General features: G+C 37.8%; 1 long non-coding RNA gene across 12 annotated transcripts in view; it reads right to left on the reverse strand.

Moving 5' to 3' along the window:
• LOC140613213 (uncharacterized) overlaps positions 1–20261 on the reverse strand; it is a 541366-nt gene that overhangs the window by 134161 nt on the left and 386944 nt on the right. Inside the window, exon 12 of one of the 12 annotated variants that reach the window (XR_012014403.1) lies at positions 1232–1346. The exons of the other annotated variants lie outside the window; for them this stretch is intronic. This is a non-coding gene — a long non-coding RNA (uncharacterized lncRNA). The remainder of the gene's footprint in view (positions 1–1231; positions 1347–20261) is intronic. 12 annotated transcript variants of the gene reach the window in all.

Genomic DNA, 20261 nt, shown 5'->3' on the forward strand with positions numbered 1-20261 from the left:
AACTGTGCCAAATTCCACCACTTTTTCTTTACAAAATTTCTAAAATCCATCTGTTTTATGATGAAATATACATTTTTATCCCAGTTTAGATCATATCAACTACTTTATTTCTTACATCATGGACTCCTCCATGCAAGGTATGATAAACATGTGTCTGGTCAAGGCAAAATTATAAAAACAGTAAAACCGACACTTCTACTTCTCTCTTTACCTTTGTCCGCCCAACTGGTGTCTACATCTACTCTCTTGACTGTGGATGTATTCAGGCTTATGGCCTCCTAGAAAGCCCACTTGCTTCCCTTCTAGGCCCACTTCTCTGTTTCTGTTTGTGGTTATATCGTTCTCTGCATAGTCTTCTCATTAAACCCACTAATCAGATCTCAATTTAGAATTTACTCAAGTTTTATACATAAACCACAGTGAAATGTTAATAACGGGAAGGATGTAATCAGTTTCTAGAAGTATTTATATTTTAAATGTTGACTATTTATCAATAAACACAGTATTAATTTAGCACTGACTTGGCACTGGCTGCTTAGCATTGGCTGAGTCAGACACAAAAGATACATAACAGATTGTCCCTGTTCTTGAGGAGTTTAACACTGTTTGAGTTGGGGAGATACTGCTAATATGAAACATTTTAAGCTAAATTGCCAATCTCTGACTTCGATATAATTGGAATTCTCAGTTGGAAGCATTCAGGATGGGATGAAGTACATAGAAAAGTCTTCAGGAAGAAACCGAGCCATTAACAGAACCTTAAGAAATATCCTGGTTTTAAATCAAGGCAAAGCCAATGATTGAGGTCATTTCTGAAGCTGGAAAAAGCATGAAAAAAGGGACAAAAGTGGGAAACAAAATAGTCTGAGCAAGAGACACTTTGGAAGCTGGGTTAATTGAATAGGATATCTCCTAGCCTGCCAGTAAAAAAGTAAACTCAGGTAGGTTGGGCTTGATGTTACCTTTCCATTATTTCTTTCCTTTCTGATGACTTTAAGGAGGAATCCTTTTCCTTACCTTGTCCAACTTCAAGAGGCTGAACAAATTATTTTGATGCCCCCCAAAAGTTGTCCATTTACTAATCCCTGGAACCTATGCAGAAGTGAGTGTACATGGCAAAGGGACTTGGCAGAAGTGAATAAATTAAAGACTCTGATATGGGGAGATTATCCTGGATTAGCCAGGTATGCCAAATCTAACCAAATGGGTCCTTCAAATCAGTGAAACTTACCCAGCTATGGTCAGAATGAACTATGAATACAGAACAGTCAGATAAACAAAATATTGATCCCTTTAAGACGGAGGAAGGGGGCCATGAGCCAAGGAATGTGGGTAGCCTCTTGAACCTGGAAAGACAAAGAAACAGACTATTCCTTACAGCATCCAAAAAGGAACACAGCCCATTCTAACACACTGATTGTAGTGCAGTGAGACCTATGTCAGACTTCTGACCTACATGATTGAAAGACAATAAATTTGTCTTAAACCAAAGAAACTGGACACCTAAATGTTGAAGTAAAAATCATCATACTCTACTCAAATTCCTATTCTATTTAACAATATCTACCCACTCAGTGCTAGGAGCTAAGTAAGGGCCCAATAAATGATTGCATATTTATTTTTAATGATTCTGAATTGTGACTCTTCTGAAGTCTTTCAAATATTTATGGTAAAAAAAAAAGTCATAAGTGGAATATGTAACACTGTCACAAAATACACCAGCCGAGCTTATAAGAACAAAAGTTTCTAAAACTTTTTTCACAAGGAAATCTCTCAATAAATCACTCCTCAAATTAACAATATATAATACAGTATTTGCTATTTTTATTACAAAAAAAAGTGAGACACAAAGAAATTAAGTTAGTTACTCAAAGTGAGTCGCAAAACAAAATCAGAACTTAGGTCCCTCTGGCTTTTCATTACTGCACCAGTCAAGTATATTTGATTTCTTAAAATTTGATAGTATTCTTCTACCTGACTATATAGTACAGAAACTCTTTGCCTGTCTAGTTCATTTTACTTCCAAGCTGTGCAAACAAGAAAGATAGGAAAGCGAATAGTGGTCAACCACAGTGTTTTCCAAGTTGGAGGATTTATATAGATATAAGTGCATAAGAAAATCCACACGGGCCAAGTCATCTTTGCCTTTTGTTACAAATGAATGTATTTGTACGATAATTCATACTATACAATAATAAATACTTTATTAGATGTCTAGTTCAGTGTTGTCTTTAGAAAGCCTCCGGGACCCCCACAGAGCTACCCCACTCAAATCTCCTTTCCAGGGAGTATCTGCCACAGAGGTGCTGTCACCCAACAACCTCTGCTATGGCCCCTTTGCAGTCCACCTTGGTATCTACTATGAGATACACTTTCTGCAGGCAGCTCTAGCCAATAATGGCAGAGCTGATAAATTCCAGGACCTGGGTAATCCCTGCCCTGGAGCTCCTCCTTAGGCTGGCTGTGACTTTGTCAGGGCAGGCACTGCTCTCAGACTCTCTCCATCCAGTTTTCCTCTCAGCCTCCCTCCTATCACAGGTGTAGGACCTACATCATAGTCTTAATTCTTTCCTTTCCCCTTTGCCTTTTTCTCTTTAACTTCAATGCATATTCCCTCCAAAACAACTTTTGTGTTTGTAACTCAGTGTGCACCTGACTCCAGTTGCCCCAGAACTAATACTAATGATTACAAGGCCTTTGAGGAGTCCATTTCCCTTCCAAGATGAACTAAGACACTCTTTTAAATATAAAGCTACTATGTCTCTGCACAAATCAATTACTGATGACCAGGATCCTTTCGGCTCAGCAGGTGGCCACCTGGGATACACAGTCAATGTTGTTCCACCACAATATCACTTCTACCTTCTATCACTGCTTCCAATGCTGGTGGCAACAAGGCTGAAAACTTACCTATAAATACTTCCAGTCTCTTTGCCAGAAAAGCTGGTATGTTCTGTTGTGTCATCCATACCTGTAAAGAACAACCTGTCCCTTTATTTCCATCTGCTGTGTGTGACAAAATCAAGCCTGTGTTTCCTCACTCAGCATATTTCCAGCCTTTGCTTGTATTAACATGGCTTGTCCTCCTTTCAATTTATTAACTCACTAATGAATTATGAGCCACCAGAGGAAGTATCATATTTAATGCAGCATTTGAGACTATTTCAAAACTATGATTTCTCCTTTAAAATATTTCTAATGCTATTGAGAGAAATAATCATGCAAATAAGCATGTGGTTGTGTTTTACCTGAACCATTTCCTAGTTCTATTATAAACCTTTGTTTTTCCTTTGCTTTTCAACATGGCATATGTGCTTTTTTTTATACTCTGGTAAAGCAACTTGACAGTTGGTAGCTGTCTGGCTGTTTATTCAACATATGTACCACTTAATGCACAGGTCTCAGTGATACAGTCCCCAAAGTCGGTCCAACTGGGATAAAAGTCAACAAATAGAGCATTGCAAGGAGAACATTTACTTGGGGAGAGTTAAATATTTGAAAGGTGTTTAACAGTTAAGATTTAAGCCTAATGTCCTAAGAATTTACAGGGTCAGCATCTCCCCCAGCACTGCACATTCTCCTGATTTCACATAGGAACTCCATATGTTAGGAAATCACCTTTTTAATTAGATCTCTGTAGCCTCGTTCTAAGTTACCACTGTCACAAGTCTTGGATAAAATCCTATTCTCAAGAAACCTTTCAGTAAACAGTTAGCTGTAGGTTCTTACAAGAAGATATGGAGACAGATTCTCCCAGATTGCAAGTGATTTTAAATTAGCTGCTCTGGAAAGTGGTGGGTGTGGTGTTATTTCAACATCCTTATATGTTACCTGAGCCTTTTCCCTAGAGAAAACAAAATGTGCTCAGTTGTTTGCATGTCTGCAAGTGGAATTGGTTAGGGAGTTCTGTGGCCTATTCCAGTCTGTCTGGACTAGCAGACAAGATAAAACACAGAAATCTCCAATCAGTTTGGCCATTAGGACGGCTGAGGTGTGAATCCATCTGACAAGTAAAGTTTCCTGAAAATACAGAAACAGTCTTCAAGAAGAGAGAAGAAAGTTTGTGGAAAAGTTATATATAAGAAGCTATTTTATACCAGATACCAACCTCCCAAAAACCCCAAAGGGAAGGCAGTACTAATATTTTTCACTATTTTGGTGAAAGAAACTAGTGAGGCTGAGCAGCAAAGTGACTTTCCCAAGGAGACAAAGATCAATAACAGCACAGCACAGCTTCAAGTGCCATTATGGATGAAACCAAAGTCCTATTCTTAACCAGAACCATACACTGTTTACGAGCAATCTAATTATAATGATGCCTTGAAACTTATAGCAATTGCAGGGCAACTCAATCTCACATGAAGTTCTTTTGGCCCTGGAGTTAACCTACGCTAAATGGAGTTAGCCTCAATTCCAGAGATAAACTAAGTTCTGAAGTCATCAATTCTCAGATTTAGTGTATCATACAAAAATGTTACCATCTTTTTCAAGTTCCCATGGTCCCTGCCTCCTGGCCCATAGTGCTGCCACTGAGGCCCAACCAATCATTCACTCTGTGAGTGTCGAGCTCTCCCTCCTTGGCAGCTGCCACAAGGCAGATGAGCTGCATGCCTAGAGTTTTCATCCTTCCCCTCTACCTTTAGATTTGAATGGAATAGCTCATCTCAGTACATGGAACCTGGAATGTCTCCCATTCAAAGTGGTTGGCCTGCAAAGGAACCATCTGACACAACATGGTAATGACAGAAAGTTAACTCTCTATGGTGGAAACATTGACCAATGGAAAAAATACGGGCCAAGCAAATAAATGTCCTCATGTTCCCCACACGACCTAACATGGATCATTCTGTGCAGCACATCTGGGCATACACTCTGTGAAGAAAAAATACACCTGCCTAGGAGCATCATGGCTTGTTGTGAAGCTGTAGTCAGATATAGAAATACAGCATTTCATTTATCTTCCACATCTTTTCCTTGCCTCATTGCTTTTATTCCTAACCCTCTTGTCTTAGGTTAGCACATATGAAATAACACACAAGCACTTAGTCCTCACCTCAGCCTCCATTTTCTGAGGAAACTTACAAGCAAAGTCACTTAGTGAAGGCAAGGATTACTACATGGAATTGTCAAAAAATGTAGATATCCTCATGCTGGCTTTCTCTACCTTAGACATGAAAACTTTTCTAGGTCATAATTTAATTTCAGATGCTATTTTATTTCATGTCAATCTTGTATTTAAGAGAGATTCTGTGGAATAACTCAAGATGCCCAAGTAGCAAGTTTCTGTTTTCTTCTTCTATGCTAAAAAAAAAAAATACAATTGTGTTATAGTCGGTGATATGTTTACAGCCAGGTAATGAACCATGATTGGTCTAACTCAGTTATGACAACAACATTCCCAAATTTCCAAGCTTCCACTGAAGCAAGATATGCCACTTGCCCAACTCTGGATGAGATGAGTCTGGAAAAGCTTTGTTTCAATAATAAAAAAGGATAGATGCAGCTGGCTTGATGTCTGATTCTTCCTCAACCTTCTTTCTAGAATGTAGCTATGATGATACACATGATGCCTGGAGGTACAATACCATTTGTCCACTAGCTTCAACAGCCATCTATCCCCGTATAGTGACAAGTAAGAAGAAGACTCAACATATCCAAGACAATGGAGCAGACAGAGAAAAGAGTTAGCCTGGACTTTTTGCAACATGGAGAAAAAAAAAAAAAAACTTTGTTTAAGCCATTATATAGTTAGATTTTAAGCTACTTAGCCAAATGAATTATTAACTGATAAACATTCTTAGTTTTGCATATCATGTTGATAGTCTCTTAAAATCCATGATTTCCCATGTGGAACTTATCTAACAAGGGCAATGACTTAATCTTATCAGAGTAGGGAAACGGAAGAAAGAGAAAGGAAAGAAGGAAGGAAGGAAGGAAGGAAGGAAGGAAGGAAGGAAGGAAGGAAGGAAGGAAGGAAGGAAGGAAGGAGAGAAAATAGAATAAAAGCCAAATGTGCAGTAAGTTGATATACTGCATACCCTACATATTCTAAACAGAATAAGCATAGGAAACAGAGTATTTTTCCTATATTGGAAATGTAGTTTAACATCTAAGAAAAAGTTAAATATATCCCCCCTAGTATCACAGTGAAGTGGTTAGGTCAGTATTTAAATACAAGAGTTCCAAGGTGCCAAAATGTGTATATTTAGCATTATAAAGTTTTCTTTCCAAAATATATATTTACATGGAAAACTGATGACATTTTTAACAAAAAATGTATATAAATTGTTATAATGACTTCAAATGGTTTTTGGAAGCACTGGTTTTATTTCTGTATTCTTTCTCAGTCCTTGATTTTTCAATTTATATTATAAACCTCCAACAATAAAAAATAAATGTACATTTATTTCAATAGGGAGGCTTCCCCCCCCCCTCCCCAAGAATGCCTATTAATGTCTTAGCAAACACCAGTATTCCAAGAAACAAAGACTAGGAAAGCTGTGTCAGCATAAGTACAGGTATTTACTCAACATTTTGTGACGTACTGAAGTATATCACTTACTACAATCATTTATGCACTCACACACACACATAAATATTTCTACATATCTAGATATATCTTATATTGTTTTCAAAAATCTTTAGGTTTAATACTAAGAAGAGGTCAGATGTCTTTTCTTTTAATGCTCTATGTAGTTCAGTTTATCACTCGGTTCCTTATTGTTCTTATTAGAAATTTCCAAGAAGAAAACAAATGTAAGAAGAATTTTCTAACATGTTCAAGTTTACATCATGGGTTTATAGTTGAACTAAGACTGCAATTTCTGCCTCCAGTTTATTCTTACAGTCACTGGACAATCCTTCTGTAATATTCAAGCTACTTTCTGGGGTCTGGAAGATGAAGAGGGAGAAAAGAAAGTAGATAATATTTAATTTCAAGTCTACGGCCATACCACCCTGAACGCGCCCGATCTCGTCTGATCTCGGAAGCTAAGCAGGGTCGGGCCTGGTTAGTACTTGGATGGGAGATAATATTTAATTTCAAAGTACAATTCCTTCTAATTGTTCCATTCAGTTAAGAAAGGAAACAAAAATATTGTAATGTAAAACTACCACTTGGAAGAAATCGCATCTATTTAAGACTAATTAAAAATTAATCTAATTAAACTAATTAAAAATTGAAATCAGCATTTCAATCAACATAGATTTATTTTGTTTATTTTCAGTTTTGCAAGTTTAGAACAACTGTCATATGGTCATAGTGGTGATGGAGTTCTTATTTTAATTATGAGTTTTGCTTCTGCAGAAAGAAAAATGTAGACTTATCATGCTTTAATAGATAATAAAAGGAGAAGAGTTCAAACTCTAGATAGTACAATGACTTTCCCAAAAACAGATCTTTTCCTTTTAAGCACCAGATCAATAAGTGACCCTTTTGATCACAGAACAAACTAAAACCTCCTCTATATTTTGCTTGTTACTTTCATTTTTTTCCCCCAAGAAAAGATGAAGCCACTTAAGTAGCAGACCACAAAAGCACTGTGACACTTTCATCTTAGTTAGGAGTTCAAAAAGTAAATAAAACTTTTTGAAACTTATACTTAAGAACAAAGCTAGCACCCAGTAGCTCAATATGCCTTTGGGGTTAGGAGTTTATTCAGAGCATCAAGAATCAGTATTTCCATCTAGACATACAAGTGATCTAAATAGCATTCATAGGACTTTAAAAGCCTTTTTGAAATAAAAAGTAGAGCAAACTACAAAAGTATAAATTCTAAGTTTTTCTACATCATTCCCACTTTGTAGAGCATTTGGTCAGGACGGGGACTGCCAGGACATCACATATCAATCGGATATGAAAGACTACGCTGGTCCACGTGGCCAAGACCCAGGAACAGACTAATGAGAACCAAGCTGCGTGCCTCTCCTCTTCAGTTCGCCCTATGTCAATCGGCCCAGGAATCCATCGGGTGGGGACGCTGCATGGGTATTTGCTATCACTGCCAGATTCTGATCTTTCCATAGTATATCGAAATATGGACTAGTAGAAAGGAGCATAAGTGCTGGAAAGCAAAGGGGAACAAGACAAGTATATATGGGAAGGAATGGTGCACACACTGGCAGCCTGCCTGGGTATTTGGTGCAAACTGAATGCTAGGGGAGAAAAGCTTATCTCTTTGCAAAGTCGACATTTCTGTTCCTTTTTACAGGTAATTTGGAGCATTTAGCAGATAATAGGGATTAAGAAGGTCCAACTGCGAGTTTTGTAATATCAAGAAATAATACTTTTAAATGTATTTTAAATACAAGAGGGAAGTACAAAATCTCTCCCTACCTCCGTCCTTGAGCGTATAGACAAAATAAGGAAGCATCCACTCAACGGCTTATTTGGTTCATTTCTGTATTTTTTAATACGAAAAGCTACTGAGAATAAGTCAAGAGCTCCACATTTTGATTACCGGTTATTTATTTCCTCTTGGCCCTAAGCAGATTTGATACCTGTTTTGTTCTCACCATCACAGTTAAACTCACCCATACAACTGAGTACTGAAATCTAGTTAGAAAGAAACAAACAAAAAAGAAAACTTAGATATTTATATGGAAAACGTGCCCTGAAGAAAAAGCCACTATAATGTCAGAACTAAAAAATGGCAGTTTTGTATTTGAGCATTCCTTACTGAAAATGTTAATTGCAAAATGTGCCAACTAAGATTTGCTCTGTCATTTACCAGCACAAGATCTCATTTGCTCCTTTGTCTTGCTATACGCCCCTACTGCAGTCTGAATGAGTGATGCTCTTGAATCACTGCTCTTTCCAAATTCTTTTTCCTCTGCTTCCCTTACTTTACTAGTTCTCGGGTTTCTGTCTCTATTGTTCCCGTTGTCTGGTACTCCTTCTGGAATTGTAGCTTTATAAAATGCTGTAGTGATGGGTTGCAGGATTTTTTCCCTCCACTTGTATACTGCCAAGGGACTCTTTGAAGACCTTACTTTTACCATCAAGAACTAGGGAGGCAGACCTGGTGGCCTTAAGGGATTCAATTAGAGTTCACCAAGTCAGAATCTCCAAGCTCTCAAAGACCTAATTTAAATACAAGTTCACTCACTTTTTCAACTATTTCTTAGGCCCTTATTAAAATTTCAGGTTATTAAAGGGAACATCCTGCGTTTTGCAATACCCAGAAAATAAACCTGGGTTATGCAGACTCTCAAACATCCTCTAGGTGCAAATGCAAAATTCTGCCAATCGCTAAGGAAATAATAATGAATTAGCATATAAATTATTGAAACAACCATTGTGGAATTTTGTTGATCATGATCAATTATATTTACACGGACAAGACCTATTTTAATGGAGACAGTTAAACACGGGTAGTAGATGAGTTAGAGAAAATATGTAATTAAATGCTTTTGCGGTCAGTTGTCCTATTATTGCCTTATATAAAAATGGTAATTATTATGACTACTCTTTAGGTAGTGTGATATCCCTTTTGTTAAGCTGTCATCCAGAATCCTTGTTAAAAGCTCAAGACAAATTACATCGATTTACAAAAATGTTCTGGTCAATCAAACTTCTGTTACACATGGGTATGATAAGAAAGTCACATAGAACATGATTTCTGATTGGCCACATTGAGATTTTATGAGGGAAAAAAAGTGCTGGTCTTTTCTTGCCCTTTCCTTTCTGCATTAAGAACTGTGTCTCAATTAGACCTTCTAGGCAGAGATTGACTTAAAACACGAATTGACCATACTATGGTGTCAAAATTAAATAACTAACTGCATTAAAATCTATGGAGCTTTGGCATGAAGAGCAGAGAGCCACAGTGGAAAGTGCCACTAAGCCAGTTGTCACAGAAGTAGAAGAAATGGGCAAAAAGAAAGCAAACAGGTTGCTTTGACACCATTTAACTGCCAGTCTCCATATAAAAACAGAAGAAATTCATAGGGGCCAGGGAGATGGAAAGAAAATGAAAGCTTTGCCACCTTTCTTTGATTTGGGGTGCAATTTACAAAACATATCTTGCTTTTAAAAAAAAATGCCCTAGAAAGATTTCTTTTTGGTGAAATAAATAATTGTGAAAATTCTGTCACAGTCATTGTTTTCAATATTTCTAAGCTCATATCCCTGTAGTATTTTCATATACTTAGCATATTAGCTTTCTCAAAGTTAACCTTCACTATGGCTTTAATAAGTGGATTGAAGAGCTGGGTCTTTTCACAGAGCTAACTGGTGAGATATAGAAAGAATTTAGGTCGCTGTACACTTTAGATTTTTTATTATTTATATACTTTTAAGTAGGAATAAAATCTTAGGTACTTTTCCATATATTTTATTCATTCAAATATGAAATATTTTATGCCATTTACACTATAAGTCAAGTTATATTTTAATCCTGATTATTTTCTGGCATCACTGCACAGAAAAATAGTGAAGTTATCATCTTACAAAAGCACACTAATTCTCAGTTACAACATTACAAGACTAGTTTATTGGTATAAATTCACATGAACTTCCCAAGATGAGATATTTTTCATAATTTAAAATTTTAAAGTTATGGTTTATAATGATCACCCTGGAGCAGAAAAGGAAAATCTGTTTCTTCAGTAGATGTGTTAAAAATTCTTTCCATTTGCTTTCCACCAAAAGATCATGCTTAAGTACTTTCATTTAATATAAAATATTTTTCAGGTTTGCCTTGTTATTTAACGAAATTCAAAATCAGTTTGCAAAGGCAATCGCCCCATTCGCCCAACCCTCTAAAAAAACTTGTCATTTCATGACAAACATAGATTTCCTGAGAGATGGAAAACATTCACTGTGAAAATTGCTATATTTATCCTTGAGACATATTTGGTAAAATTCACTAATTTGCCCAGTGCATAATTTCAGTATGTTCATGGAAAAACAAACTGTCTTACCAATGACTTTAAAACAGAATCCCTCTGCTCTCAGAATTCAATGGAAGCAAGTGCTATGTAAATACTAATGATTGAATGTGATCTTCCCAGGCAGTGGGAAGGAAAATGCTCATTTCGATCACACACACTTAGGCGTGCACACACGCACTTGTGTGTGTGATTTTTTTCAGGAAAGACCTTTATAAGATTGTCATAAAAAATCAAAAAGGCAATTTACAAGTAAACATTTAAGTCAGCAAGATGGAGACAACCAAGTATGAGGATTACTTTTCTAAATCACATATGTCAGATGCTATTTGTCCCCAAATGGTCTCTGAAGATTCTAGTTATACTTAATTTGTGTTAATATGATGCTGCAAAATTTACCTTAATAATGTGTGAAAAGTCAACAGAAGTCAATCTTTGATTCCTTCTGATGTCCCTTTTAGCTGTGCATAAGCTGGTTGATGAAGGGGAAATGAATTTCCCAAATTTGAAGGTGAATATACACTATCAGCTTGGGATGTGCTCCCAGTTTCCTGTCCTGGAAGATTCAGCTCCTCAAATTCATGTCTAGATCTCCTTTGGTGTATTATAATTTAAAAGAAATTAGACATTATATTTGATTTAAAATAAACATACAGATTTTTTGTTTGATTTTTTACTGTTCATGTATGAATAGGTACGGTATATTTTTCTAAATTATTGTGTAATCGATTTCACAAAGAATTATTAACATTTTGAGCATCATATGAGGAATCAAAATAGACCTCTAATCTACCATTTCTCCATGCCAATTCTAATTCTTATTTTCTTCATTTTAATTCTAGGTTATTGCATTACCTACTTACAAAAAGGCCCTTGCTTGTAGGTGAAAAGACAGGAATTCACAAAAATAGCCAGAAATAGCCACTCAGTCCTCAAGCCTCTTGCATCCTCTTGCATCCTCAAAGACATATGAACTTATACATTCATTTTTTAAAGTCTTGCTTTAACACTTAATGATAGATTCAAATTGATTACACTAAGACCATCTCTGTTTTCACCTGATAATATAGCAGACAAAACACTTGAACTAAAGCTAAAACAATTGCCAATTCAGCAATTTCCTTAGTTTACTTGTGCTAGCTTTATTAGTATTGCCTTCAATATTAAGTTCCTCTATAGGATTCTTTTAATTCATCAGTAATCTTTGGAGAGTGGAGTTAGATAAAACCAGAAAAAATAATATTTTTGGATACCCACAAACTACAATATGTAGTAAGACACAGAAAGCAAGTAAGCAACTGAGTGTACCATTAGATACTGTGGAGAATCCTCCTTGCCCTTAGAATACCTCACATACAGTATGTAATTTGTGACTCCCTGATGTTTTGTCCAAGAATAGGTGCCAGAGTTGGTCTTTACATAAAATATGAAAAATTTTTGAGTTTTTAGGCAAACCAGATGCTATTAAAGTTATATCTTCTTCTAGCCTTCCAACATACTGCATTGCGTACTCATCTGGGGTTTATACACACCACTACCACACCCAACTACCCCTCTGCCACAGAATGGAGCCAGTAACTATGTAATACTACCAAACTGATATTCATAAAACTGTACTAAAGAGGTGTCAGTTCTCTCCAGTATTTACATTATGATTCGTCTTAGATTTCCTCTACAAGCCCATTTTATTCTAACATTCAGTTTTAATATCGTCTGCCCTCAGTCCCCATCACTCAATGCTGATACTGCCTCTCTGATCCCCTTCTCTACCACACAAAGGTTTTTTTCTAAAACTGTCTTCTTTTTTTCCTATGCTCCTGATCAAGTTCTGCTTTTTGAAGCTTTCTGCAATTATTTAAGTCCACACTGCTTATTCAGCTTATTAAATTATATTGCTCATAGTACCATATAAATTATTCATTCATCTGAAAAACACGGTCTTTGGTTTTCTTCTGCCCCTTCCCCAAATTATTTTCTTGTCTTTAGTTTTTGTTTCCTATTTGCAAAAGACACTTTAATGCTTGCCTATAAGATAAAGTAAAAGAATCTTTAATGTGTTGTTTTGGTAGGTATATGGCTAAATTTGGGGTAACAAAACCCAACATAAGAGTGACTAAACTAAATTAAACTAATTTCTTCCTAATTTAACAGTCTGAGGAAGACAGTTTAGGATTGTAATGGCAGCAGTGCTTCCAGCGACATCAAGGAATCTGGGATCCTTCTATATTGCTGCTTTGTTACATGTTAGACTACACCTTTGCTTCTATGATCCAAGCTGGCTCACAATCCCAAACATATTCTTTTAAAAAAAAGTAGAATATAGGAAAAATAGAAGGGAGAAGAGCCTCTCCAATGAAGGACACCTCATTTCCTTAGACCACATTGTTCTAAATTTAATCAAAGCCACACCTAGTAGTAAGGAGACCAGAAAATAGAGTGTTTATTTCAGGTATTTGTATGCCCAGCTACAAATCAGGTATTTTGTTACCAAAAGAGAAGTAACTGGATATAAGTAGACCCAAATTCTGTTATACAAGGACTACAGTGATCTCTGCCATTATTAACTCTATGCCTATCTGCCTAGTATTTTCATTATTTTTACTTCCCCTACTTTAGAAATAATAAATTTTTTCAGCTCCTCAATCTCCTCCTTTTTCCTGAATCATACTATCTTTATGTCGTCAGGTGGCTAACATCTATTCATTCTTCACCCCTCACCTTAAGATCACCTCCTCAGGGAGTCCTGCATCAAATTGAGTCTTATTATAAAGTCTAATAGCACTCTGACTCCTTTGATACATTCATTGTACTTCTGTTTGCATGTTTAATGCTATTTTTTATTGAGCAGTTCAATCCATAAAAACAGGTCAGTGTGACAGAAGTTCAAAGTACCTTGAGAAAAGATTTATCATAGAAAGTGAGAAAAGACTTCAATTTGAAAGTTCATTTTGGAAGCTGAATTTTGATCTGTGTAGGCAGAGATAATGGGAAAAGAACTACAGAGTACAACTCATTTATTGGATGATCAGGATGTCACTGAAACAACCAAGTTTTTTTTTGGGGGGGGGGTTGGTTTTTTTTGTCACTATTGGTTTTGTAAGTTCACTCTATGGATCTATTTATCACTGTCCCTGGGATAAAATCTCAGACAGGTCCCCTATATTTTTCAGTCACTCATCGATAATTGAAATGCGCAGTTCATTCAAATAACCTCATAACTTCCGGCTAGGCCAACCTACTTTGATAACTTTACTATCCAATTTAAACTATTTTCAGGGCCTTGGAAACCTAGATTAGAGAAGAGAAATCAGGAATAAAAAACTTATTTTTATATAGATGGTAGCATGATACTGTGGCACTGATACCCTCTGGATAATTGTTGAGTCATTGCTATTTTCTCGTTCATTAGGCAATTTTGTAGATTCCACAGAAATGCTCCTGCCTGAACTCTCCAACCATAGTTCCCAGAGTGCTGGTGCTGCCTGGCCACTTACAATTCCCTCATCCTCCTGTGTCTGTATTGAGATAGTCATCTACTTCTATGCAAACCCATTGAGTGAAATTTCTTATTAAGACAACATAAGACCGAAAACCTTTTTTGGGTTTCATATCTGGCCCCCAAGAAACAGGCATTTTTCCCTTTAAACTCTTAAACTGAAGCTCCTACAAACATAATTACTTCTATTAACTCAGCAGGAAGAGGCAGCTTTAGACAAATCCTCTTTCTTTTTACATATGAGAGAGAAATTAGTCGTGAGATTCTTAAAATGCCAAAGAAAAGATATTAAACTCTCTGGGCTGTCCTTGTGAAGATCTTTTCACTTGACCTGAGGTAAGAGAGTGGGAATAACTGTCTTCATATCCTCCATAAAAGGGATTGGGAATCCAAAGCACACTTAAAATTTCTCTTCAAAGAAATCCCTCCTCATCTCAATTTTCTTCTGCTTAGATGCTAATCAATAGCTTAAATGTGGCTGATGGGAGACTCCTCCTCAAATGAGCATTACTGTCTCTTAGCTAAGCTGCAGAGATAAACACCTCACTTTAGAATTAAGGAATATATGATTCCTCTCTTAGTTATAGCCTTTATGGCCTCAAACTAAAAAAAGAGACACTCATATAACATCATATTTTAGGCGGAAAAAACAAGGCTAATTTGGGAATATCTGGTCACCCTCTATTTGGAGATAACCCAATAACCATATTGATAGATTCATAGTAAGATTCATTCATACAAACAAATATAAAATTGAGAGAAAAAGCTGAAAAGGGTTTCTTGAAGATCATGCTTAAGAGTTGAAATTTGGACCAATATCCTAGCCCCGGCCCCCAGCCTCCAGGCCCTAGCTGGACAGCCACCTTTGACTCAGTGCCTACAGATGCCCTGACCGGCCCCCAAGACTCTGGGGAGAAGGAGCCGAGCTCTGGGCTCTTTGCCCCACAGGGGTCCCTCAGCATACCCCGGGACCTCCCTGCCTTGAGCCTGGCCGGCCCTATGGCCTGCACCACCCTGCAGCTCAGGTCTCAGGACCCCGTGTCCCCCTCAGCACCTCAGGAAGCCACAGATGGCAGCAAAGTAGCAGAGCCTTCGGCCCCCCTGCCAGTCCTTGGTCAGCATCGGGGACCTCCAGGCCACACTCAGAGGGACATGCTCCACCCCCAGCTCCTTGGACAGTGCAACCAGAGACCCTGCTACGTCTGTTCCAGTCTCCGGGGCCTGCCAGCACCCCCAGACCACAGAGGGGGAGAAGAGCCCAGAGCCCTCAGGGCTCCCTCATAGCCAGAGTGCCCAGGCCCTTGAGCCACCTCCAATGCCCAATGGCTCTGCCCCCAGAGGGCCAGTGTCCCTGGGTTCCCAGTAACTGCCCGGTCCCAGTGATGGCGGCTAAATCCTCTCTACTCCACATGGACCCTGCCCGAGTGGGGGCAGGGTGGGGCCCATGGTGGCCCTGTTGCCCCATCACCGTGTCCCCACCCTCTCTGCCCCCACATTCTCTCCTTTAGACTCCCAGTAGCCCGGTGCCAGGGAGACAGGCCCCTACCCACCCCCATTTGCACTGAGAAAAGAAATTATGGAGTTTTGTCTCCTAGAATAAAGAAACAGAGTTGAGTAGAGAGAGAGAAGAGAGAGAGAGAGAGAGAGACCTATATTATATATTATATACAGAGAGAGAGTGGGTGGATGGAGAGCCAGGAGCAGGCCCGGCCAGGCAGGGCAGCTGGTGGGACCTGCTTCCCATCCCAGTGGAGTGGGGGGTCGGGGGCTGTGTAGGGTCCTGGGGCCGTTGCCCACTCTCCCCTCCCACCATGCCCCCATCCTCCAGTGCAGATGTCCACACCCACACTTGGTCAGGTCCACCTCGGGGGAGGGCCCGAGTGGGGGCCGTGCCTTTGCCCAAACCCTTGCCCTGGACTTTGACCCAGGCTGGGAGATCAAGGACCCACCTGGCTCTGCTGGCTCTGTGGGAGCTGGCAGTCCCTGTCCAGGGGGTTTCTCCGGTGACATTCCCATGGGGCCCTGATGCACTCACTGAGAGCCCCATCTTGCACCTCCCATGGACCCCAGGGGTGGAGAGTTGGCGGGGGTCTGGCTGGGGTCCCCTTCCTATGCCCAAGGGTCTGGGGTCCAGCCCAGCTGCCAAGTGACCTTGTCCCAGCTCCCTCTCCCCAGGCTGGCGTGAGTGTGCATGTGTTCGTGCTGAGCTTCTATTTCATATTGCAAATATAAATAAAGAGAGCTTAAATTCCTAAAAAAAAAAAAAAAAAAAAAAAAACTACTATAGAACTACCATAGAATTTTACTGTGAGATTATTTTTAAAAACACATTACATTCCCCATCACACTTTTGTAATCACTTCAAACCTTGAGAATGATAAAAATCTGCTGTAGGGACATTTCTATTAGTGACTCTATTATAATGTGATAGAGTTGGATAGTCCCACTGGATTTACATAACTCTGCATTTGGTTCAAAAATTATAGAATTTCAGAGTAAAGAAATCATGATGTACAATCTTTATTAATAATACAATGAAAACAATTTTATATGAAATTCCTATGCCACATAAAAATAAGAATACTGCTAATAAGGGTAGCATAGTATATTCTAACATAATTTTTCAACTGAAGTCACGTAATCTAGCTGAAGGGAAAGTGCCAAGTAGAAAAAAAGCCACAAAATCAATTAGATAGGTCAATATGAGTGCTTCCTTATGAACATTCTTTTGAAGGAATATCCTTATCATTCTATTCTAAGTCTTTATAAAGCAGAAAGGGAGTTGGGAAGTCATATGACTTGATTCTACAAGAACCAGTTAGTAAATCTGAATAATACTGGCATAGATATGATAATCAAATCCAGATCTATTAATGACACTGCCATGAGAAGCATATAAATATAAAAATAAAAGGACAAGAATAGAGCCCTGGGGGACCACACATTTTACAGTAACTGTTTCTGATGAGCTGCTACCCAATATAGTATGCTGTGTCTGCTGACAAAGATAATTACATTTCAAACCAATTTAATGCTGTCTCGGAATTCCAACTCACGTTTCTGAAAGTTCTAACAATATATCACTGTCTACTGTGTCAAAGGTGAGTGATAGATCTGGCTTTGAGTGTAGGCATCTATTCTTTCTCAGAAACTTTCACATATCACTGAAGATAAACAGGTAGTCCCTGGTAACTTATTGGGCACCCCAAAATCCATGTTGGAATTTTATCAAATATTAATCATAAATAATTGAAAATATCAAACATGTCTCTATTCTATTTTTTTCATAAGAGATAAGAACTGGAAAATCTATACCAGAGTCCAGTAGGCACATGGTTGATAATCCTCAAATGTTTGTTGAATGAATATATGCATACATGTTTATTCAATAATCAGTGAACTAGAGAAGCAAAAAGCCTGTGAACTATAGTGTGCTAATAGGTTATAGAATTCTCATTTCTACTAAAAATTATATTCTGTACATAATTCCTTAATACATGTGTGAGCAGGGCCATATAAGTCCTTAAAATAAGACAAAAAGCAAGAAAATAAAAATAAATATATAATGAAAAATCCCAAAGCATGCAGAGAATTTCTTTGTGTTTCTCCAAGACTTGTTTTGAATTAACACTTTTAAGAATTAAAAATAGGAAGATTTTATACCTGTAGTGGGTATAAACCAAAGGCCATAAGTTCAGATGTGTGAGTAAAAATTGTTTTCATTATTTTCTTTCAATCAGTGATTTATATTCTCCAATCCCACTGAAGTGTGGGAAAGTTAGCTCTATTCATACCACTTGCTTCCCTCCAAGATGGTGGGAATACCTACACTCATCAGTCAACACCAATGACCACAACAACATGCTCTCAGTCCTCAAAGTCCCTTCAGTTTTGCCATTTTTGCTGTTTAAGTGCCCTTCTCAGCGCCTAGTATCCAGTCTGCAGGGAGCTACCACAAAAATCTGCTCATGTTCATTTATATACCAATTTCTTCTCTTCCAAAGTCCTTGGAAGTATCTTTCTCTTGAAAGGCATCTCCCCCTTTTTTCTCTTTTCAAACCCTCCAGGACACCAAATTTATTCTCAATGACTGGATTCTAGTCAAGATAAGCCAGGAAGGAAAATACATTAGTTAAGAAGTTGAGATTCTATCATAAAGTAATCAATAATATAAAGACTGAAATAGGGCAGCCTGGGTGGCTCAGCGGTTTAGCGCCACCTTCAGCCCAGAGTGTGATCCTGGAGACCCAGGATCAAGTCTCACATCAGACTCCCTGCATGAAGCCTGCTTCTCCCTCTGCCTGTGTCTCTGCCTCTCTCTCTCTCTCTCTCTCTCTCTGTCTGTCTCTCATGAATAAATAAATAAAATCTTTTTTTAAAAAAAAAGACTGAAATAATTCAATTCAAAAGATCCTTTACTAACAGAAGAGCTCTACTATCTTCATCCCAGGCACCTCTGGTTTGGGGATCAAGGTAGTTGTTCAAAGTGCTTATCTCCTGGCCAATGGGAAGGAGAAAGGGACTTAGGGGGAACATGTGCATACTTCTTTATAGGGGCAAAGGAATAAGGACTGGTTTCACAGGTGTGTAGCCAGTGCAGTCACACAGGCCTTGTGCTCAGAAAGCAGTCCCACCATATTCACGCTCTGCGATCACCATATTAATTCTTTTTCATTATCAATCATTTTATCTTTGAATTTCTGTTTTGCAAGAGTTTTTCACTGGGACAATGAAGCATGTGTTAGGGGCATGGAGCCTTGGCTTACTGCTGATTCTACCTTTTTGCGATGTTCCCTCTTGAGACAAGTCTCCAACACTCTCAGCCTCAACTCACTCAACAGATGATGCTGTTGCTAACCTCCAGCAGGGTTTTGACTTTTACAAATAAAGTTTTATCAACATTCATGTACATGTTTTTGTGCCAACATAAATTTTTCTTTCTCTGAGAAAAATATCTAAAAGTGGTATCTCTGGTCATACAGTAGATAGGTTTAACTTTATTAGAAACTGCAGATCTATTTTTCAAATGTCGTAGCATTTGACATTGTCACCAGCAAAGTATGGTAACAGCAGTTGCTCTGCATCAACACCACACTTGATATTGTCATTATTTTTTATTTTATCCATTTTCACAGGTGTGTAGTGGTAGTTACTCTGGGTTCTAATTTGAAATTTCCTAATGGATAATCACGTTGAATGCATTTCATGGACCTATATACCATATTTATATTCTCTTTGGTGAAATATTTGTGCAAGTTTTTGCCTTTTTTTGAATTGGGTTGTTTTCTTATTGTTGAGCTCTAGGAAGTCTTTATATTTTCTGGATATAAATTATTTGTCAGCTATATGACTTGCAAATATTTTCTCCTGGTCTGTAACTTGGCTTTTAATTCTCTTGACAGATTAGCAAAGAAAATTTTCTAATTTAGATGAAATCCAATTTTTCAGGGTTTTTTTATGGTTTATATTTTTAGATCCATTTCTAAAATTTCTTGGCCTAACTCCAAGTGAAAAAGATTGCCTCTTCTGCTTTTTATTTAAAGTTTATAGATTTATGTTTTACATTTAGACATTTTGTATTACATTTTGTATTAATTTTTATATAAGGAATGAGGTTTAGGTCCAGGTTTATGTGTGTGCAAATGGATGACCAATTGTTCCAACACTGTTATTAACAAGACCAATCTTATGCATTTAATGCTTTGCACCCTTGTCAATAATCAAATAGCTATATTCATGTAGGTCTATTTCTTTATTCTCTACGTGGTTCCATTGATCTTGTGTCTCTTTTCGCCAATACCACAATGTCTTCATTAGTGTCTATAATGTATATTGATCAATTATTTTTTATTTAAATAAGTTTGTTTAGTAGCAT

This window comes from Canis lupus, chromosome 2 (assembly GCF_048164855.1).
Source record: "Canis lupus baileyi chromosome 2, mCanLup2.hap1, whole genome shotgun sequence".
Taxonomy (NCBI): Eukaryota; Metazoa; Chordata; class Mammalia; order Carnivora; family Canidae; genus Canis; species Canis lupus.